At 37.4% G+C, this 24,192-nt stretch overlaps 1 protein-coding gene and 1 long non-coding RNA gene across 5 annotated transcripts in view; one reads left to right on the forward strand and one right to left on the reverse strand.

Annotated features, from left to right (window-relative positions):
- Nucleotides 1–24,192, forward strand: part of LOC110259931 (uncharacterized) — a 563,371-nt gene that overhangs the window by 438,708 nt on the left and 100,471 nt on the right. The window lies entirely within an intron of this gene.
- Nucleotides 1–24,192, reverse strand: part of SHISA9 (shisa family member 9) — a 545,216-nt gene that overhangs the window by 112,735 nt on the left and 408,289 nt on the right. The window lies entirely within an intron of this gene.

Here is a 24,192-nt window from a genome sequence, read left to right on the forward strand (position 1 = left end):
TAAAAACTATATTAAAAAGCACTAAAAAGTAATGTGTCTTGGTTTCTGAGAGTTTTTGTAGCAAAATACCACAACAGAAAGTTTTAAAATAATAGAAAGTCATACTTAACTGATTACACCTACAACAATCCTGTTTTCAAATAGTCACACTCTGAGGGAATGGGGTCAGGACCTTAGTGTATCTTGTTTGGTGGATACAACTCAATACACAACAAAGTGAAACACAGTGCTGCCTGAAAATCTGAGCAAATTTACAGAGATAGATAAATTATAGAATATGTAAGTTATACTTTGTAAAAGAAAAAAATAATGACCAGACCTCAATTAAATGGAGTTGGGAGACCAGAAGGGGGAGCTCTCATGCCCTGTGATGATAAGGCAGGCAGCCCATCAGGAAGAAGAAAGATGCCTTTTCTCTCCTAGCAAGGACTCAGCCAATGAAAAACCACAGACTCTGTGTTTACTACAGCCCTCATCCCCCCAACTTCCTTTTTTTCTCTATAAAAGTCTTCTCCTTATCTTGCCTTTGGGGAACTTGCAGTGACTCCCCATGGTTGCAGACCTTGGCTTACCATTCTCTGCTGATCCTGAACAAACCCAACTTTCATGAAGAAATAACAGTAGTTTGCTTGTTTCAGGTCAACATTTTCAGTTGAGTAATTTTTAAAGAATTGCAAGATTTTTTTCAAACCATTGCTAGGCATCCTGAAATTTATATAGAGCGCACTGAATCTTAACACCTCATCTGCCAGTGTCAAAGCCATATTTAGTGAAAGTGTTTTTCCATTTCTCATATATAGTTCAGAGACACACTCACATGAGTTTAGATAGTGCAGAATTACAATCTTAATCTCCATCAATAGGGAAACAGTAAATAAATTTAGGTATAGCCAACCATGGAATAATATGCAACAATTACAAAGAATAAGATAGATTTCTTTCCATGCCACTAAATATCAAACTAAGACATACTTCATGGAGAGAGAAAAAAGCAAATGGCAGAGTGACAAAGAGAGCACGATACTATTTATATAAAATACAAAAACATTGAAGAAAACAATACTCCATATTTTCTGAGGATACAGGCATAATAAAATTAATATCGAACATTCGCTAGATACCCGGCACTGTTCTAACAGACTGACACATATTAACTTCTTACCTTCTCAGAACAAGTTAGCTACTATTATTGCAGCCCATTTAATGAAGAGGAGGCTAAGATACAAAGAGCTTAACTTACTCCTCCAAAGCTACTGAGTAGTGGAATCAGAATTTGAATCCAGGCTTGTCTTAATTCACAGAGCTCTTTCCACTCCTGCCATTTTAAGTATATTCTGTATTTATATACATATAAAAGCAATAGTGGTCACCTCCAGGAGTGAGGCAGAGAGGAATCCATGACTCTAGTCAGTAATCAAAGAGATTTTAATTTTTTGACAATTGTAGGAAATAATATAGAGAGATCTGTGTAATCTTAGTTTCACTTAGTTTCTTCTAATGATAATATCTTGTAAAACTGTAGTAAAATATCACAATCAGAATATTGACTTTGGTACAATCCACTGATCTTGTTCATATTTACCTATTTTTAGTCATTTGTGTGTATATGTATTTGGCTCTGTATACATTTTAAGGTTATTTTTTGAGCAATTTTAAGTTCACAGCAAAATTGAGAGGAAGGTATAGATTTTCCCATATCTCCTTTTCCCCCACATATTCACAGCCTCCCTCATTAACAACATCCCCCACCAGAGTGGTACATTTGTTAAAATCAATGAAGCCACATTGACACATCTTTATCCCTCAAAGTCCGTAGTTAACATCAGGGTTCATCTTGGTGTTGTACTTGCTATGGGCTTGGTTCAGTGTATAATGTACTGTATCTACTATTTGAGAGTCATACAGAGTATTTTCACTTTCCTAAAAATCCTGTGTTGTGCATATTCATCTCCCATTCCTCCACCATATACCTGGTAACCACTGGTATTTCTATTATTTCCATAGTTCTGTCTTTTCCAGAATTCTGTATAGTTTTCTTCTGTAGTTTTGGCTTCAAATATTTTGTTTAAATCTTTAACCTATTTTGAATTGATTTTTTTAACATATTCTGAGATAAGGGTCCAATTTCATTCTTCTACATGTGGTTTTCCAGTTTTCCAAACACCATTTATGGAAGAGACTGTCCTTTCCCCATTGTCTATTCTTGGAAACTTTATCAAAGATTAATTGCCTGTGGATTATTTCTGGGGTCTATATTCTGTTTCATTGGTTGCCATGTCTGTTTTTAAGCCAATACCATACATACAGTTTTGATTACTGTAGCTTTGTTGTATATTTTAAATAAGGTCATATGATGCCTCCAGCTTTGTTCTCCTTTCTCAAGATTGTTTTGGATATTCAGCATCTTCTATGGTTTCCATATGAATCTTAGGTTTTGTTGTTTGTTTTCCATATGAATTTTATATCATCTTACTATTTCTGTGAAAACTGTCATTGGAATTTTGATAAGATTTGCACTGAATCTATAGATTTTGGAGGGATAAAATGGATATTTTAAAAATATACCAGGAGTTCCCTAATGGATCAGTGGGTTAAGGATCTGGTATTGTCATTGCTGTGGCTTGGGTCCCTGCTGTGGCATGAGTTCAATTCCTGGCCCAGGAACTTCCACATACCATGGGCATGGCAAAAAAAAAAATTTTTTTTAAAGAAAAACTATTTTTCCAATCTACAAACATGGGATAGCTTTCCCTTTATTTATATCTTTTTCAGTTACTTTCATCAATGTTTTATATTTTCCAGTATCAGGTCTTTCACCTCTTTGGTTAAGTGTATTCCAATTATTTTTAAAGCCATTTTAAATGGGTTTGTTTTCTTAATTTCTTTTTCATAGAGTTTGCTGTTAGTGTGTAGAAATATAACTGATTTTTTTTTGTATGTTGAATTTGTATCCTGCAAATTTACTGAATTCCTTTATTAGTTCTAACAGTTCTTTGGGTAGCACCTTTAGGATTTTCTATATGTAAGATCATGTCATCTGAAAACAGAGACAATTTCACGTCTTCATTTCCTACATGGATGCTAATTTATTTCTTTTGCCTAATTACTCTGGCTAGGACTTTCAATACTATGTTAAATGGATGTGTTGAGAATGGTATCTTTGTCTTATTTCTGATCTTAGAGGAAAAGGTTTCAATTTTTCCCCATTAAAGTATGATGTTAATCATGGACTTGTCATATATGGTCTTTATTATGTTGATGTATATTCCTTGTTTATCTAATAATCCGTTGAGGTTTTTTATCATGAGTAGATGTTGAATTTTGTCAAAAGCTTTTTCAGCATCTATTAAGATAATCATATGATTTTTCTCTTTCATTCTGTCAGTGTGGTGTATCACATTAATAATTTGCATATGTTGAACCATCTTTGCATCCTGGGGATAAATTTCACTTGATTGTAGTGTATGATCCTCTTAATGTGTTGTTGAATTTTGTTTGTTAGTATTTTGTTGAGGATTTTTGCATCTATATTTATCAGGGATATTGGCCTTTAATTTTCTTGTCTTGTAGATCCTTATCTGGCTGGATATCAGGGCACTGTTGGCCTCATGAGTTTAGAAACATTCCCATCCACTTCAATTTTTGTAAAAGTTTTAGAAAGATTGATATTATTCTTTAAATGTTTAGTAGAATCTACCCACGAAGCCATCTGGTCCTGGGTTTTTATTTGTTGGGAGGTTTTTTAGTATTGACTTAATCTCCTTGTTTATAATGATCTGTTCAGATACCCTATTTCTTCATGATTAAGACTTGGTGATTTGCATGTTTCTAGGAATTTATGCATTTCTTACAGGTTGCCCAATTTGTTGGTGTATAATTTTTCACATTAGTCTCTTATGATCCTTTGTATTTCTGTGGTGTCAGTTATAATATCTCTTTTAAGATTTTATTTATTTAAATCTCTCTTTTTGTCTTCACTTGCTAATTTGCCGATTTTGTTTACCATTACAAAAACTCAACTCTTGGAGTCCTTATTATGGTGTAGCCAAAACGAATCCAACTAGGAACCGTGAGGTTGCGGGTCCAATCTCTGGCCTTGCTCAGTGGGTGAAGGATCTGGTGTTGCGGTGAGCTGTGGTATAGGTCGCAGATGTGGCTTGGATCTGAAGTGGCTGTGGCTGTGCTGTAGGCCAGCAGCTGTAGCTCTGATTCGATCCCTAGCCTAGGAACCTCTATATGTGGCGGGTGTGGCCCTACAAAGCAAAACAAAACGAAACAAAACAAAAACAACTCAACTCTTAATATCATCGATCTTTTCAATCAAAAACTACTATTTTTCTGTTTCTATTTTATTTATTTCTGGCGTGGTATAGTTCTTTATGCTAAGCTTACTTTGTTCTTATTTTTCTACTTTGAGGTGGAAACTTAGGTCGTTTGAGATCTTTATTCTTAATGTAGGCATTTATTGCTATAAAATTCCCTCTTAAAACTGTTTTGGCTATCTCCCATAAGTTTTGGTATGTTGGGTTTTCATTTTCATTTGTCTCAATATATATTTTTAAATTTTCCTATCAATTTCTTCTTTGACCCACTGGTTGTTCAGGAATGTGCTGTTTAATTTCACACACTTGTGAATTTTTCAGTATCTTCCTTCTGTTGATTTCTATTATAAAACTGTTGTCATTGGAAAAGATATTTGGTCAGATTTCAATCTTCTTACATATCTAAGACCTATTTTGTGACTTCACATATACCTTGGAAAGTGTTCCATATGCACACAAGAGGAACGTGTGTTCTGCTGCTGTTGGATGGAAGTTGTATATATCTGTTGGTTTTGTTTACTCTGAAGTATAATTCAGGTCGAATATTTCTTTATTGATTATCTATCTGGGTGATCATTGTTAAAAATGCAGTACTGAAATCCACTACTATTATTGTATTGGTATCATTACCTTTAGAAATTTGCTTAATATATTTAGTATTTGTCTAATCCATTTAGGTGCTCTGATATTGGGTGCATATATGTTGACAATTGTTACATCCTTCTTTTCTTTTCTTTTTACAGCTACACCCATGGCATGTGGAATTTCCCAGGCCAGGTATCGGATTAGAGCTGCAGCTGCAGGCCGACACCACAGCCATAGCAACACCAGGTTGGAGCTGCAACCTACACTGCAGCTTGTGGCAAGATGGATCCTTATCCCACTTAACAACACCATGGATCAAACCACATCTTCAGAGATACTATGTCGGGTTCTTAATTTCTGAGCCACAGTGGGAATTCTGTCAATTGTTATATCCTCTTGACAAATTTTCCTGTTATCATTATATAATGATCTTATTTATTTCTCATTATAGTATTTAATAAAGTCTGTTTTGTCTAAGTATGGCTGCCCCTGCACTCTTTTGGTTGCCATTTGCATGAAACATCTTTTTCATCCTTTAACTTTCAGCCTACGTGTGTTCTTAAAACTAAAGTGAGTCTCTTACACAAGGCATATTTGAGTGTTGTGTTTGTATCCATTCAGTCACTTTATGTCTTTTGATTGGAGTATTTAATCCATTTATCTTTAAATTAATTACTGATAAGTGAATGCTATTTTCTTTTTTTCTAATTTTTTTTAATTACTCGATGAATTTATTACATTTATAGTTGTACAATGATCATCACAATCCAATTTTGTAGGATTTCCATCCCACACCCCCAGGGCATCCCTCCACCCCCCAAACTGTCTCCTTTGGAAACCATAAGTTTTTCAAAGTCTGTGGATCAGTATCTGTTCTGCAAAGAAGTTCATTCTGTCCTTTTTTTTCAGATTCCACACGTCAGTGGTAGCATTTGATGTTGGTGTCTCATTGTATGACTGACTTCACTTAGCATGATAATTTCTAGGTCCATCCATGTTGCTAAAAATGCTGTTATTTCATTCCTTTTAATGGCTGAATAATATCCCATTGTGTATACGTACCACATCTTCTTGATCCACTCCTCTGTTGATGGACATTTAGGTTGTTTCCATGTCTTGGCTATTGCAAATAGTGCTGCAGTGAACATCGGAGTACATGTGTCTTTTCAAGTCGTGGTTTTCTCTGGATAGATACCCAGGAGTGGGATTGCTGGATCAAATGGTAATTGTATTTTTAGTTTTCTGAGGAATCTCCATACTGTTTTCCACAGTGGTTGAGCCAATTTACATTTCCACCAACAGTGTAATAGGGTTCTTTTTTCTCCACACCCTCTCCAGCACTTGTTGTTGTTTGTAGACTTTTTGATGATGGCCATTCTGGCTGGTGTAAGGTGGTACCTCATCGTGGTTTTGATCTGCATTTCTCTAATGATGGGTGATGTTGAACATCTTTTCATGTGTTTTTTGGCCATCTGTATGTCTTCTTTGGAAAAGTAAATACTGTCTTCATTTTGTGTATTATCTTCTGATTGCTTTGTAATTCTTTGCCAACCCTTCCAATAAAATTATATCTCAAACATAATTAAACATTCAGTATTTACAGTATAACTATTTGTTCCTTGATAGGTCATGGTCTAGTTAGTACATACACGTTTACTGCTGAGTCAAGCAATATACATCGACTATCTTTTCTCAGTTATGTAACTTTGTATTTTCCTGGCATTTATAATTGCCTCAAATTTTCATCTGCTTAGTTTTCCATTTCACACTCTTCACAGAACTCTAGAAATCCCTCTAACCCTATTTTTCTCACAGCCAAATGAAATGTTATATCTTTATAAACAGGTTTCTTGGAGATACTCTATTCATATCTGTAAAGTTCATCTGTTTTCCTGTTCCATCTGTTTTAATTGCTCTCTAGTTCTACTTCCCATTGTCATCTAGAGCCTTCCCTTCAAAAACATTCTTGAAATTACCTTTACTTCTGCTCTCTGCTGAATTCCTTCCCTAGGAATCTTATTTTTCTATCTTTTGGCTTACTTCTTTTTGGAGGAACACATTGTCCAATAGCTTTCTAAGAACTTACAAATTTGAAGAAATAAAGTGTCCTCCTTTTACTATATCTCTACACAACCTGTATAGAATTCTTGAATGGATATAGAATTCTTATCTGGAAATTATTATAAATCAGAGTATTGAAATCATTGCTCTATTGTCCCCTAGTTTCAAATATCATTGTTAAGAAATCTAATACCATACTGACTTCCAATTATTTGTAAATTATCTGATTTTTTCCCTTTTGAAGCATTTTACTTTTTTTCTTTATCCCCCTCGTTTTAAAACTTAATGGTGATATGTCTTAATTTGTTTATTTATTATTATTTTTGTTTTGGTCATTAGGTTAGAAAAAGAGTGTATTTCAAACATGGAAAATTTTCTTGTGTATCTTCTTTGATAATTTTCCTTCCTCTGTAATTCCTGTTGTAGTTTTTGAAAACTCTTTTTAGTGAAATATTGACTTCTTGAATTGGTCACATTTAAAATATGTATGTATATGTCTGTGTATCTTTATCTTTTGGTCCTACTTCCTCTGAGATGTCCTTGATTTTGTCTTCCAACGCTTTTGCTTATTTAGTTCTTTTAAAAGCTTGATTATGGTGTTTTAATTTCAAAGATCTCTTTGATACACTCTGAGAGTGTATTTATGGTATCCTGTTTCATGAACATTTCATGAATTATAACGCAGAATTAGCTATAATAAAGCTAATATTAATTGAGCTAGGGAGCATTTTAAGAACTTTATAAAATTAGCTCCTTTAATCCCAGAACCATGGATAGAGGCAAGGGAGCGGTTCTCCGAAACAAAAGAAAGGCATTGATAATGAAAAGGAAATGAACAAAGTGGAATGCCGAAAATGACAGATGCCCACGACAGAATAATTCAGAGTATTATATGCCTTCTAGGACCTGAGCACTATGGTAGGCACAGGGGCTGGGAATATGAAGAGGGGAATAAGGCACCAGCCCTGCTGTGTTCACATCCTTTAATATAGTTGAAAACTAATGGCATTTGCCACTTGTCAGCCCCTGATGAATTCCTCCCCCAGTGCCTTGAAGCAGCCAGAAGCTCTGCAGGAAAGGCAGCCTGGAGCAAGAGGAGGGAAGGGAGGGGACCCAGGAGTTGCTCCTTCTTTGTGAAAAACTCTGATGGGAAAATTGTCAGCTGTACTCCCACTCTCTCTGAAAGTCAGTGTGATGCTGCATCCATCTTAATCACCATCGGAGAGAGCAGGCATTTTAATAAGCAGCATTATTCATGAAAACTTTGTTCTCCTTTCCCAGTTCCTTCCAAAATAAGATAGACATGAACTTGGAATGAACTCCTCATTTGTCTCCTTCTTCTTGCCTCTTCTTTATATTCATACCTACTACCTTCTTCCCGTGGTCCCAATCCTCTGGACATCTTCTAGGGAAGAGGCGAAGAGCAGCTGTCCACCTGGGGGGAGGGAGAGTATGGCTGGAAGTATCTGGGTCCCTAGAGGGTGGAGATCACTGGGACTTGAGAGACAAAGGAGATGGTATCCTTGCTGTGGTGGAATTTAGAGATTATTCGCTGAACCAATGGCTTATTTAACAAGTATTAATTGGTCACTTAATGCGTATTTTACTGAGAGTACAGTAACTCAGATATCATTTCTATACCCAGAGGAACCATTAATTCATTCAACAAATATTTCTGATCTGTTGGACAGACCCCGGGCAAGATCACTGCAACGCATATGGTCCCTGTAATTCAGAGCTTTATAGGAACAGTTATCAATCATATACATAAATGTGACTGATTTCTGAATGTTAATCTTATATCCTGCTACTTTGCTGAATTTGTTGATCGGTTCGATTAATTTTGGGGTTGACATCTTAGGGTTTTCCATATATAGTATCATGTCATCTGCATACAGTGACAGTTTTATCTCTTCTCTTCCTATTCAGATGCTTGAGAGACAGGAAATGGTATCCCTGCTGTGGTGGAATTTATCCATTTCAATACCTCAATTTCAGGTATTGATTGAGACACTGGGCTTATAGACTCATATAGAGTCCATGCCTTTGTGCTACTCAGGGTCTAGAAGAGAAGAAAGTTAGAAAAAGAAAAGAAATCTATAAAACACAGTATCTATTATGGCAAATGCCATAGATAATAACTCACAACTTTCCCATCTCGAAACTTCTCCATGTGGTTCAGAAGCTCTAACCCCACTCTGTGTTCAGAGATGGGCAGGTGAACAAGGGCTGGCCAAGTAGAGCACTGCATCTTCCTGGACATGGTGACTATTTCAGAGATGGGAGCAGGACTCAGTCAGGATTAATAAGACAACACTCTGCAGGGACTCTGCCAGGACCACTTGGTAGCAGGCACTGCCTTTATGGTAGGATTCTCAGTGTGTGCAGTAACCTTGCTACCACATGAAGCGAGCCTGCCTGAGAATAAAACCAACGCAGAGCAAAATAGACCAAAGAGATGGAAAGAGGTCAAGCCCTGGTGACATTATTTGAGTGTCTGGAACCAGCCACATCTGAAGTAGCCATGTGAGAATAATCCCTAAATGGTTCCAGTACAGACAGACCTTGTTTTACAGTGCTTCATTTTATTGTTGATACTATTTTTTAAAAAAAACAAATTGAAGATGCATGCAAACCCTATATGGAGCAAGACTATCAGCATCATTTTTCCAATAGCCTTTGTTCACTTGGTGTTTCCGTGTCACACTTGGGTAATTCTCATACTATTTCAAAATTGTTCATCACTATTTTATGTTATGATGATCTACATAACAGAGCTACAGTAAAGTGTAAACACAACTCTTACAAGCATTGGGAAACCACAAAAATTTGTGTGACTCACTTTATTGCAGTGTTCTGGCACTGGGCCCACAGTATCTCCTAGATAGGCTGAATGCGGGTCATTGAATCTCCCACTTGAGTTTGAGTTCTGTCCATAAGTAATATAAGATCTGAGACATACATCCCAACTCTTCAGCTTTTTTGGAGTCAGAGAGGGCCAATTTCTAGGACAGGGATTTTTTTATGAAACAAACAAACAAACAAAAACAACGAGCAAAATGAGGCTCAGAGACATTAATTTTCCTAAAGTCACAACCATATGGCAGAGTTGAGATTTGGATTTAGGTCAGTCCGATTTAAAGAAAAATTTCTTAATATTATGATGGTGGCCTCCCCGTAGAACTTCCACTCAGACACAGTACTCTTAACTGGCAGTTACCAGAAGCTCTATGCAGAAACTGTGCTTTTGTGTGTGTGTGTTTCTGTGTCTGTGTTATTTAAGGCTCCCAAAATTTAATATGAACTGGATCGTTTTTAAAAATTTACTTTATTGAAGTATAGTTGATTCACGATGTTGTGTTAGTTTCTGGTGTACAGTAAAGTGATTCAGTTACACATACACTTACATAAATATAAATATATATGTATAGATAGATATGCTTTTTCATATTCTTTTCCATTAGGATTTATTACAGGATATGGAACACAGTCCCCAGTAGGACCTTGCTGCTTATCCATCCTATATATTACTAGTTTGCATCTGTTAATCCCCAAATCCTAATCCTTCCCTCCCCCACACCCCCTCCCCTTGGGCAACCACAATTCTGTTCTCTATGTCTACAAGTCTGTTTCTGTTTCATAGATAATGAGCTGGATATTTTTATGTTCACTTTACAACCAAGGCTCAGAGAGTTAATGTGGGAGAAATCACCTACCAACAAGAGGCAAGTCTTGGGTTCAACTTAAAATGCTCTAGTTCCAAAGGCCCATTCATGCTTTCTCCAGAAAATCAGTTGCCCAAACTTATTCAGTGGTGACTACAGGGGATATGTTTATACCTCCAGAATGTGTTCTCTGTGGTGCACACCTCCATCCCACCTTGATGCTGAGCCATAACTCTTCACCCTGCCTACATGCCAAACCCCAAGGGACAAAAAGGTGCTGAGTTCTTTGGGTCAAAATGGCATTAAAAAAAAAAAAATCTACCTCCACCTTCAAAATGCATAGAGATATCATTGTGGAGTTTACTCTTAATCTGATTTTTAAAATAGCACACATGTAGGAGTTCCTCTTGTAGCTCAGTGGGTTAAGAACCCAGCTAGTGGAGTTCTCGTCGTGGCACGGTGGAAGCGAATCCGACTAGGAACCATGATGTTGTGGATTCAATCCCTGGCCTCGATCAGTGGGTTAAGGATTTGGCGCTGCTATGAGCTGTGATTTAGGTTGCAGAGGTGGCTTAGGCCTGGCGTTGCTGTGGTTGTGGCATAGGCCAGGGGCTACAGCTCCAATTGGAGCCCTAGCCTGGGAACTTCCATGTGCCACGGGTGCGGCGCTAAAAAGCAAAAATATAAAAAGAACCCAGCTAGTAACCATGAGGATGCGGGTCCAATCCCTGGCCTCACTCAGTGGGTTAAAGATCTGGCATTGCTGCAAGTTGTGGCATAGGTCACAGGTGTCTCTTGGATCTGGAGTTACTGTGGCTGTGGTGTAGGCTGCAGCTACAAGTCCAATTCGACCCCAGCCTGGGAACTTCCATATGTCGTAGGTGCATCCCTAAAAAGAGAATCAAACAAAAAAATAGTACATATGCCAAAACTCAAGTGAACAAAAGTATTTACAATGAAACCCGGGTCTCTCTCCCAACTAAGATCCCAGCCCCATTCTACGTAGGCAGCCACCACCAAGGCTTCATAGGGTTATTCTGAACATAATCTGTGTGTACACAAACACTCATAGCTCCTAAATTACATGCATCTACAACAGTGGTTCTTAACCAGGGCTGCTTCTGCAACCCCTCTCCCCAGGGGATATCTGGCAATGTCTGGAGACAAGTTTTTATTGTCATGACTTGAGAGGGGAAGGGATTATCATTGGCATCTGGTTGGTAGATGCTTCAAAACATGCTAAAAGGCACAGGTTAGCCTCCTACCACAAAGAATTACCTGACCCAGGCTGTCAGTTGTGCTGAAATTGAAAAATCCCTCGTTCAAAAGAATCATTTTCTAACTTGCTTTTAACTCTTAGAAAAATGTGTTAACTATCTTTCCATACCAGCTTACACTGATATTTTTGTGTTTTATTTACAGTGTCAGGCAGGTATAGTGCAATACCAGGCAGCAAGGGGAAAGCTGGTCTAGATCTGTCTTTGCCCACAGATTCATGTACCTGTAAGACATATTCACAGAGGGTCAATCACTGAGCCAAAGAGAAAAACACTTATTTTCTTCGCTTTTACAGGTATTTCCAAATTTCTCCATAGAAGCTGCACTCTGTCACACACCCACATCAGTGACTGAGAGTGCCTGTCTTCTCACGGTTTCACCCATACTGGGTTTTACCAAACATTTTAATTTTTGTCAATTTGATAGATAAATCATTGGATCTCACTGCTATTTAAAATAGCATTTCAGGAGTTCCCCTAGTGGCTCAGCGGAAACGAATCCAACTAGGAACTGGGAGGTTGCGGGTTCCATCCCTGGCCTCGCTCAGTGGGTTAAAGATCCAGAATTGACGTGAGCTGTGGTGTAGGTTGCAGATGCAGCCTGGATCTGACTTTGTTGTGGCTGTGGTGTAGGCCAGCAGCTGTAGCTCTGATTGGACCCCTAGCCCGGGAACCTCCATATGCCGCAGGTGCAGCCCTAAAAAGCAAAAAATATTAAAAAAAATAGTGTTTCATTAATTGTGAGCATGATTGAACATCTTGAGGAGGTGCCTACATTCTGAAGTTCCTAGAAATGGTCCTTTGTTGCTGCAGGACCAGGAAACATGCCCTTTCAAAAGGAGGCTTTATTTTAACACCTCTTTCCCCTGCTCCTAGAGCCTGACTGATTCTCTGGCTGATCCTCAGAAAGTGTGAAGATGATGTCAGCACACTCATGCCCACATGCTTCTCAGAAACCTGCATTTTAGTACCAGATGGGGAATCCCAGGTCACTCACGCATGTATCTGAGGCCATTCCAGTCCTTATTTTTATGATCAGAGGTGGGTTTTCCAGAGACTCCAAGAGAGATTAAAGCTTCAGAAAACCAGAAGCAGGATTGTGTCTGTGAATAAGCAGTTTAATTCACTGTGGGCTGTTTAAAAATTTCTGTTCCCTGGAGTAGAGCTGAAAGAACATTTCTTGTTCTGTAAATGATGAGATCTTTACATCAAGCAGGCTGATTCCCAAGTGGAAAGTAAAACAGAAGACAATTGTTTGGCACCTGTATCATCTCAGGAGGCTGGGGAGAGGAAAGGGTTATCTTACCGCCCAGTGAGAGCACAGTGCTTATCAGTGGTGAACAGGGTGAGGCCCCATGACCTGAATTTGCCTTGAATAGTTAAGGACTGAAGAGCTCTTCTACCAATATGGATGACAATAGCCATGAGCAGCACGTATGTACTATTGCTCAGGCTGCTCGGGAACGGAAAGCTATGCGCTGAACTTTTTATGGTGCAGTCTGGGCATGGAAAGCAACTAGATACTGAGGAGATATGCTCCCCAGGTGCTGGCACTCAGTTCTTTTGCATGGTGCTGCCCAATATCAATCATTCATTTATATTTCAAACATCACATTTATTTTTTTTATTTTAATGCCTCATAAACTTGCAAAGAGAGGGGTAAAGAGGTTTGTCAAAATATACCCTTATGTTATGACTAAACTCCATATGAATGTGCCATCAGCCTATCTGTAATATTGCCTGTGGTATGTTCTATAACTGCTCAAAATATTCACTAGCCCCTCCATAAGGGAGGATTATATGTTTTTCCCACTGTTAGCAAGCTTGGCCATATGACTTCTTTTGGCAAGTGGAATGTGACCCCAAGTGATATGGACCAGTCATGAGCAGGAGTTTGAAAAATCATTCCACCCCTCCCTTTTTTCTCTGCAATGCTATCAGCAATGTTCCAGAGAGACTTCTTCTATCAGCCTGGATACTTGTGTCAGCTGCTGTAACTTCTGAAATCAGGACACGTGAGTCTTCCAACTTCTCACTTTTTCAAGATTGTTTTGGCTATTTAGGAACCCTCTTGTTTGCACATGACTTTTCTGATCAGTGTGTCAAGAGTAGAATTTTAATAGGCCTTGTATTGAGTATGCAGAACAGTTCGGGGTGTGTTGCCACCTTAACAATATTAAGTTTTCTGATCCATGAATGCATTGTATCTTTCCATTTTTAAAAAGTATTCTTTAGTTTTTTGCAATGATGTTTTGCAGATTTCACTGCACAAGTCTTCCATTTCTTTTTTAAATTTTTCTGTGTATTTTATTATTTCTGATGCTACTGTTAGTGGAACAGTTTTCTTCATTTCCTTTTTGGATTGCTGGTTCATTGCTGGTGTATAAAAATACAACTGGCTTTTGCATGTTGATATCATATCATATACCTTACTGAAAATAATTTGTTAGTTTTAGCAGTCTTTTTTTTTATTCCTTTGAATATCCTGTATACAAGATCTTGTCATCTGCAAAAAAGATGCCAAGATGTCAGTTTTACTTCTTTCTTTCCAATACGGATGCCTTCTATTTCTTTTCCTTGTCTAATTGCCCTCGTTAGAAACTCTGGTACAATGTTGAATAAAAATGGAAAAGTGGATATCCTTGTCTTTTCCCATTCTTAAGGGGAAACTTTCATTCTTTCACCATTAAATATGATGTTAGCTATGGATTTTTCATAGATGTCCTTTATCAAGTTGAGGAGGTTCTTTTCTAGTCCTAGTTTATTGAGTATTTTTATCGGGAAAAAAGGATTAGAGTTTCTCAAATGCCTTTTCTGCATTTATTGAAATTATCGTGTACTTCTGTTCTTAATTCTACTGGTGTGACATAGTACATTGACTAATTTTTCATGTATACAGCCAACATTATATTCCTGGTATAAATCCCACTTGGTCGTGGTGTGTAATCCTTTTTATTTGCTAGATATATCTATATCTATATCTATTTTCATTTTGCTGGATATGCTTAGGCATCACAATGAAGATTTTGTAACTATATATACAAGGGATATTGGCTTGTAGTTTTCTTGTGATACCTTTGTCTGGTTTCAGTGTCAGAGTACTGTTAGCCTAGTAGAATGAGTTGGAAATTATTTCCTCCTTTTCTATTTTTAAAGATTTTGTTAAAGATTGTTGTTATATCATCTTTAAACATTTGGTAGAATTTACCAGTGAGGCCATTTGGGTCTGGAACTTGTTTTGTGTAAGTTTTTTTCTTAACTTGATATTCAGATCTTTTTGAATCAGTGTTGGTAAGCTCTATTTTTCTAGGAACTTGTCCATTTCATCTAAATTTTCTATTTTTTGGCAGAAAATTGTTCATAATATTTTCTTATAGTTCAATTTTTTTCTATGAGATTAGTAGTTATGACCACAATTTCATTCCTGATTTTTAGTAACTTGGGTCTTCTCTCTTTTTCTTTGATCTGTCTTGATAAAGGTTTATTAATTTTGTTTATATTTTCCAAGAACCAAACTTTGGTTTCATTAATAATTTTCTCTTTAATTTTTTTTAATTTAAAAAATAAAATAAATTTAAAATACTATAAAAAAGAATGTATATACATGTATGACTGAGTCACTGCTGAACAGGAGAAATTAGCACAGCATTGTAAATCAACTATATTTTAATAAAAGATAAAAATAATAATTTTCTCTATTATTTTTCTTTTCTTTCCTCTACAATTAACTTCTCTCTAATCTTTATTATTTCCTTCCATCTATTTGCTTTGGGTTTAATTTGCCTTCAATTTTCAGTTTCTTAATGTATAAGGCTAAATTATTGACTTAATATCTTTCTGATTCTCCCACCATATTTTGTTGTTGTTGCTGCTGCTGCTGTTTGTTTAGTGAGTTTCCTAATTATTTAAAATTTGTATTCCTTGTTACATATGGACATTTAAGTTCCCATTTGCTTAGCTTAATGGTCAATTAATAATTGGACAGAAATTTCCTTAAATTCTTGGAACAAATAAGTTACCCAGCCTTTGCCCAGAGTCTCTGTCTTTAATGTGAGGGCACCAATTCAATCCTCTGATAAGCAGTTTACAGCTCTTCCTCAGCCTTAACGTCCTATTTGTGCAAAGCCTTAAGGTCAACAGTGAAAATTTAGGGTTTTTTCAACTCTTCCCTGACCATGTGCAACCTTGTGCTTATGTGTACTCTTCTAGATTCTCAGGAACATGTCAGAAATTTTCAAAGCCTCAATGGACATCTCATTTTTCAGCTTTTCCTTTTAAGTTTTATGGTCAGCTTTTGGTTTACTCAAATTTTTATTGCTGCCTTAGGCAATTGCTATGTTAAACAGTTGCCACTGATTGTTTTTGACAAATACCTAGAGGGAAAAGCTTATTCACAAAGAGAAGGTTCCCAGTCAGGTTAAGTAAATACAAGTCTTGTTACTGGGTGTTTCCGGGCAACTGCCAGGCAGGTCAATAATGACAATTACCTGAAAATAATACTTCTGGGGAGCTCCAAACTTGTTCCTTCCATTCCAAAGGCCACTAGGCTGCTGGTTTTCATTGTGGTTGCATGCTTTTGTTTTTCAAGGCTATTGAGCTGAGGCATGGGGTTTGAATGGAGCAAGTTAAAATGCTGCAAAGTTCTCTGTTCTTACTGATATGTATCTGTTTTTCTTGAATGAATGTTTCTTAGATTGTTGCAAGCACTTGATTAATTTCCAGGGCTCTTTAAAAGTTGGGTTTTGACAGCTTTTACTAGTGTCATTTATATGGGGGAATAGATTTTTTGGAGGTCTTTGAAATGCCATTCCACTGATGTATGTTAAATCTGAGTGTAAATACTTTACTTTTATAATCATTAAAAAAAGTCTCTCTCATTAAACTGACAGTTCCACAAGGGCAGTAATTCAGTTTTTCTTGTTTACCATCCTATTCCTCTATATAGTACAACACAATGTAGCAAGCACTCACTACATATATGATGAGTCAAGCAATGAATGAATAAGTGCATGAATGCATGTTCCCCATAGCTAACCAAGAGTTTAAAAAAATGAAAATTTAAAACTAATCAATTATCTATTTACATTCCCACCAACAGTGAAGTAGAGTTCCTTTTCTCCACATCCTTGACAACATTTATTATTTGTTGTGTTTTTGGTAATAGACATTCTGATAGTTGTGAGGTGATACCTCATTGGGTTTTGATTAGCATATCCCTAATGATTAGTGATGTTGAGCATGTTTTAATGCACCTCTTTGCCATCTTTATGTCTATTTAAGTTTCTGCCCATTTTTTAATTGGGTTGTTTGGTGTTTTTGATCTTGAGTTGTATGAGCTCTTTGTATATTTTGGATATTAACTCCTTATCAGACATATCAGCTATTATGAAAAGCAGTATAGAGGTTTCTCAAAAAACTAAAAATAGGAGTTCTTGTCATGGCTCAGTTGTTAATGAACCTGACTAGTGTCCATGAGGATGCAGGTAAGACTCCCGGCCTCACTTGGTGGATTAAGGATCCGGCATTGCCACGAGCTATGGTGTAGGTCACAGATGTGGCTCAGATCTGGCATTGCTATGGCTGTGGTGTAGGCCTGCAGCTATAACTCCAATTCGACCCCTAGCCTGGGAACCTCCATAACCTCCAGTTGTGGCCCTAAAAAGACAAACAAACAAACAAACAAACAAAAAACCCTAAAAATAAAGCTACCATGTGATCCAGCAATTGTACCTGTGGGCATATACCCAGATAAAATTAAAACACTAATTTGAAAAGATACATACACCCAAATGTCCATAGGAGTATTATTTACAATTGCCAAGTTATGGAAGCAACTTAAATGCCCATCAGTAGATAAATGGATAAGAAAGATGTGGTACATATATACAATGGACTAGTACTTAGCCATGCAAAAATGAAAAAAAAAATTTTCCGTTTGCAACAAAAATGGATGGACCTGGAGGGTATTATGCTTAGGGAAGTAAGTCAGAAAGAGATAGACAAATATTACACATTTTCATTTATAGGTGGAATCTAAAAAATAAAACAAATAAACATGAAAAAACAATAACAGACTTACAGAGAACTAACTGGTGGTTACCAGAGGGGATAGAAGTGGGAGGATATAAACTACTGTGCCTAAAATAAATAAGCTATAAAGAGTAATGTATACACCAGAAAATATAACCAATATTTTATAATAAATTTTTTTATTATTATTTTTTTAGGCCTGCTCCTGTTGCACATGGAAGTTCCTAATTCCCAGTTTATGGGTCTAATAGGAGCTACAGCTGCCTGCCTTCAGCATATCCATAGCAACACCAGATCTAAGCTGCATCTGTAACCTACACCACAGCTCATGGCAATGGATCCTTAACCCACTGAGCAAGGCCAGAGATCGAACCCATACCCTCACCCTCAAACTAGTCAGATTTGCTTTCACTGAGCCACAAAGGAACTTCTACAGTAACTTTAAATGAAGCATAATATATAAAACTATTGAATCACTATGTTGTACATCTGAAACTAACATAGCATTGTAAATCATCCCTACTTCAATTTAGAAAAATAATAAATAGATAAATAAATAAAAATTAAAAATAATCAGTTATCTTACTCAGGTTAGGATGACTATACTTCATGATTCTCAACCCTGGCAGCACATTAGAATCGCCTGAGAAGGTTGTGATTCCTTGGGTGTGGGGTGAAGCCCACCAAGTGATTCCACTTGGTGGGAGCCAAGATAGAGAATCACTGCTTCAGTCCCTTCCAGTTCTAACTTGACTCAACAGTGTATTTGGAGAATCTCAAGCTTCAGGTTCATTACCTCCAACTGGAGAGCTTGCTTAAAAAAATCTAGATTTTAAGAATCTACCCCTAAGCTTATTGTATCAGGATCTATGGAGGTGAGGAGAGCCATCTGGATTTTAGCAAATCCCCCAGGTGCCCAAGTGAGTAGAGTATGAATGATCTGGATTTTTCTTCTCACTGTACACAGGAGGAAGCCACTGGCCAAATAAAAAAAGGACTTTTCTGAATCTGTCTCTCAGATGTCAGTTCCTCTTACAAGACATAGTACTTAACCACAGCAGATAGAGAATAATTGTTTGCTGACTGAATAGTTGTTGAATGGCTTTCACCTTATTTCTTAAGAGAGGCACTGTATTCTTGTGGTTAATTTAACAGGTTCTGGAGCCAGACTTCCTTGGTTCAAATCCCAATTCTGCCACATACTACCTCCGTTACTTTGGGTGAGTCACCTAACACTACGCTCCTGTTTTTGCAACTGTATCGTGGGAAGTATAATAGAATTACAGGGTTGTAAGGAATAAATGGAGTTAATTCACTCAGTCGGGTTGACAGAATCAGCAAAGAAAAATACAAGAACAGATACTAAAAACTTATCCATTGTTTATCTGAAGTTCAAGTTTATCTAGGTACCTTATGTTTTTTATTTGCTAGATCTGAACAACCTTATTACTAAAACACCTAGAAGAGTGCCCAGCAAGTGTTAATAAGTGTTTTTTATGATTTTTTTCTTTTTATTATTGAGCCCACTCTATTCCAAGCCTTTTTCTCAAAGTAAAGAGCTCTTCAGAACCTTAGTAATTTGGTTTCCAATAATGTTAATACATAACCATTCAAACAGAGGGTAGATTGGAGCTTCCCGTTACTAAGTAAACACTCCCTCAAAAATAAAATAAATTTATGCTAAAAACAAGATCATAGCAGGAACACTTAAAATTGTTAACTGAACCAGATGTTTTTTATGAAACCTCACATGTTTGAGAAGCTCTCATTTCCATACAATTAGGATAATTATAAATTATTTTGTGCTTGAAAGAAGGTCCACTTAGTGATACCCTCTCAAGCCAGTTTAGGTTAGTGGTATCACCTCTGGAAAATAAAGTCTTATTGGTAGAATTTCCTTTCATTTTTCTTGCAAGATGGTGTCAGAAAATCAGCCTTTGAAGTCTGGATTCACTCCTACTTAGCTGTGTGTCTTTGGGTCAAGGTATTTTGTGTTTTGGGACTTGCATTTTCTCACTTGGACAACAGATCCACTGTATCACATAGTCTCCGAGACTCCTTTAAAGGACCATTGACTTCACTCTCCATTTCCCACTGAGGTCTGGGTCTGAGCAGAAAAGGTGACTGGCAAGGTGGGAAACGCAATGTGTATTTGCAAATCTAAGCTATATTGGTTGTTGCCAGTCCAGGAGTAAATACAGACAGAACCCATGTTATGGAGGCCTAAAGCACACAGTATAGTCCAAGGTTCTCAGCCTAGGCTACACACTGAAATAAACTGGGGAACTTTTAAATTAAATGCCCATCTACTCCCAGAGATGCTGATCCAATTGGTCCAGAGAGGGAGCATGCACTCTTAAGCTGCCTAGGTGCTGCTGATATGCAGCCAAGGCTGAGAATCCTGGCCTAACTAGCCCCTGTGAAGTCAGTTTTTATCCTTGTCTCATATCCCTCTCAAATTCACCCCAAATCCTCCAAGATAGGGCTCACAGTATCACAGGTCACATTGCTCCAGATCACGTGATTTTCTTTGCTCTTGGCTCTGCTAGCTGTGATGCAATAAGCATGAATAGCAAAGCCTCATACAGGATCGACCCAGAAGTGGCAGCGGCACAGCTTAGTCTCAGCTGCGCCCTCTGCTTCTCTTGGCTGAACACCATGTTCATCTCATTTTGGCTCATCTCACTTGGGGTCACAAGAAAGTAATCTCCCTAGACCGTGACTTATGAGTCTCGCTGTCCAGGATATTGTTTCCTCAACCCACCAGCTTAGCACACTTCCTTTCTTTGATTACTATGAACTAATTTGAACATACAGAAGAGGCTAGATTCATTTAATAAGCTAGCGAGCAGCCATTCCCATCTCCCCAGGTGAAAAAATGCTAATGCTTATTCGGATTTCCTTTGTGGTCTTTTCTAATCCTGTACTCTTAATTTTCTCCCAGGTGTTATCACTACTCTTAAACCAGTGAGTGTCCCTCTTATCCATGATGTTACAGATTTTTATATAAGCAAATGTTAATAAACAACATAGGATATTATTTTGTATCTTTTAAAACTATACATTAATAGAATCACACTGAATACATTATTCTCGAGCTAATTTTTTTCATGTGACATTTTGTTTGAGAGTTATCTAAATTCAGTTTATTCATTTTAATAGCTCTGTAGTGTTCCATTATGTAAATACCTAGCACTTTATTCATTCTCATGCATTTTCTTTCTACCAACATAACATTTAGAATATGTCCAAACACACATATTTACACATAAATGATCTTAGTGGCTAAAGAGTCTTCTCTCTACCAGGAAAAATGTTGGATTACACACCCAAATGTGTGCATTTTCATTGCTACATTGTGCACTTAGCTCATTGTTGATATTACATTAAATATCTGTAAGGCTTAATTTCTTTCTTAATTTTAAGTAAAAGAAATTATTAGAAGTTCCAACATTTTCTTCCCATATCCCAGTGGGAATTTTTTGCATGCATCTTGCTTTGGAGGCCATTGCTCTAACAAATGCATCTTATAACTTAGCTGAATATTTCTGTATCCTCTAAGATAAGGGAATTCACTTCTGATCAATACAAACCATTATTTTCCCACCAGCTGCATATGTCTTTTAAGAGTCTCTTCTCAATGTTCAAACAAACCCACGCTGTATTACACACTTTCTCTCTCCTCATCTATACTGCCTCTTCCTCTCCCCTCCAGCTTTAAAAATCTGTGGAACTCAAACAAGTTCCAAGCTCCCGGGGGTCTTTCTTCTGGTGGTTATAAGTCATGTTCCTTCTAATTAGCATGTTTTTGTACAAAGGATTGATTTGAATTTAGTGTGAGTTTGAGCTGTTGCTACTCCTTGGGTGTTGCAAGAAAAAGCCTACCTAGACTACCAAAATTCCTTGAAGTTCCCTTGTTCCCACCTTACTGTGTCAGAAACTACCTCTGGCTCCCCGAGGGCTAGAAAAGTGGTTGCAAAATCATCCTCATGATTACATCCACTAGTGCCCACTGCTCAGATACGGCTGATTAGAAATGTCTTTGTAGGAGATTTCAGCCCAATTTTAAGGACTTGTTGATTAACTTGGTTGATTAATCACTTGAAGCACAGTGGGGAATTGCCAGTCTGTGGGTATTTCGGAGGAGCTTTTTGGAATTATAGATGATTAAAGCCATTGACAGTATGGATCTGGATTGTAACTAGGAGGTTAATGGCCTGAAAGACTGTGGGGTTCCCAGGGATAAGTAAGGGCTCCTTAGCAGATCTCTCCTCTGAGCCCAGATTTTAGGGAAGGAGACCAAGACCAGTTCAGTTGTGTGTGTGTCTGTGTGTGTGTGTGTGTCTGTGTGTGTGTGTCTGTCTCTGTCTGTGTATGCACTACTTATCTTGAGAGAGATCTGTGTTTTCTTTCTTTCTTTCTTTCTTTCTTTTTTTTTTTTTTTTTTTTTGCTAACTGTTCATCTTGCTTTAGGATTGGGAGTGGCATTTCTGCTTCAAGTGATGAAAAATTCTATAGAAGCTTGATAATGAATCAAGAGACTGAGGATTCAATTCTTGGTTTCCCATCCAAGAATGATGTGAATTTGAGCAAAGGGCTTGACTTCTCTGCATCTTGGCCACCTGTTCTGAAAAATGGGGACAATGATAAAATTTTCCTCTTACTATTTGTGAGGACTAAATGGGAGAATGTCTGTAAAGTGCCTGGCATGGCATAAGAGCTTAATAAATGGTACACATGGGTGACATCTTCCCGTCCTCTGTTTTATGTATCCAGTTTGCCTGAATTCAGATCTCAGCATGACTGGGTACCACAGAGCAAACTCTGCATGGCGCCTGGCATTCAATAAACACTCCACACATGGTAGTTGCAAAAAGTTTGATTTCTGAGTGGTTGTTGGCACTTATTGTTGGACATTTACTTAGAAGTTCACCCTGGTAGTTGGTTTAATTCTCTGAGTTTAAATTTTGTTGATTGGAACTCTTGTTGTACTGGTTTGATAGCTGATTTTGGATGCTATTAAGATCTTTGAGAGAGGAGCAAATTATTGGCACATATTAACTCAGAGTTTTACAATCTAGATCCTCGATACTTGTAGTATAGTCTGGGGAACAGCAACACTGGTATCACCTGGGAGCTTGTTACAAATACAGAATCTCAGCACCCCCAGACCTACTAAATCAGAATCTATATTTTGTCAAGATCCTCAGAGGATTTGTATACATAATTAAGTTTGAGATGACTTTACCTTAATATTTATACTACCTGTGAAAACACACTTCCACTCTCCTTAAATAGATGTATCCCCTATTTGCTCATGTGGACTCTGTCTACAGCCAACACTATAGGGAAGTGAGTGGACAAGACTCAGTGTTGCAATAAAGCACTACCTGTTGAGTCATCAGCAAGATCTTTTCAAATAACATGAGCCACTTAACACGATGCTGGCTATTTTGAACTGATGGCAACTTTGTATGCACATTTTTCATGTGGCCCTTGAATGACCCATTATTTTCTTGATCTACTGCAGGACAAGATTACCAATATTACACCATGTGATGATAACCCCAAAGTATGGGCGCTATGCATTTCAATTCAAAGCAATCTAGAAGACTTCAGTGGAGCTCTCATTTTCTATGAGATAAAACTTTCCCTGGGGGGAATGCCTTGAATTATGGAGTCATTCCACTGTTGTCCTTGATTTTTTCAGAGGTTCAAACCCATAGGTTGTCCATGGAGTCCTACAGACAGATATAAACCTGGGCATCATTCTTGACTCATCACCATCATCACCACATTATCACCATCAACATCCTTTTTTGGAACACAATTACAAAGCCCCAAGGTCCTTGTATCCATCCATTTCTGCTCTCTTCATTCTTCCATACCCTAAATAACTCATTTCCTCATTCTTACTGCCCACCTAAGGATTAAACCCCTCACCCATACATCATCAGCCACCTGCTAAAATGAGCATGATGCGCCAAAAAATAGAAATTAACCGGATATAGAAGCTTTTAACATAACTGTCACTTGCATTATTCAGAAAGTGATTGATGTCCAGGGAAGGAATACATTTAGAGAGCACAATTCGTTAGACACTGAGAATCAAGCCTCTTCCAGAGGTTGATCAGAGAATAAGTGAAATATGAAACAATCTTTCAGGAGCCTCTTATCATTAAATTGTCTATTTAATTAAAATATTCCCTGGTGTTCATTATAATTGGGTATTGTCTGTTTAATATTGTCTAT

This window comes from Sus scrofa, chromosome 3, assembly GCF_054392235.1.
Source record: "Sus scrofa isolate SSC_HxYL_T2T_F1_AM1 chromosome 3, Sscrofa_HxYL_maternal_Yorkshire_Landrace_v2.0, whole genome shotgun sequence".
Lineage (NCBI taxonomy): Eukaryota > Metazoa > Chordata > Mammalia > Artiodactyla > Suidae > Sus > Sus scrofa.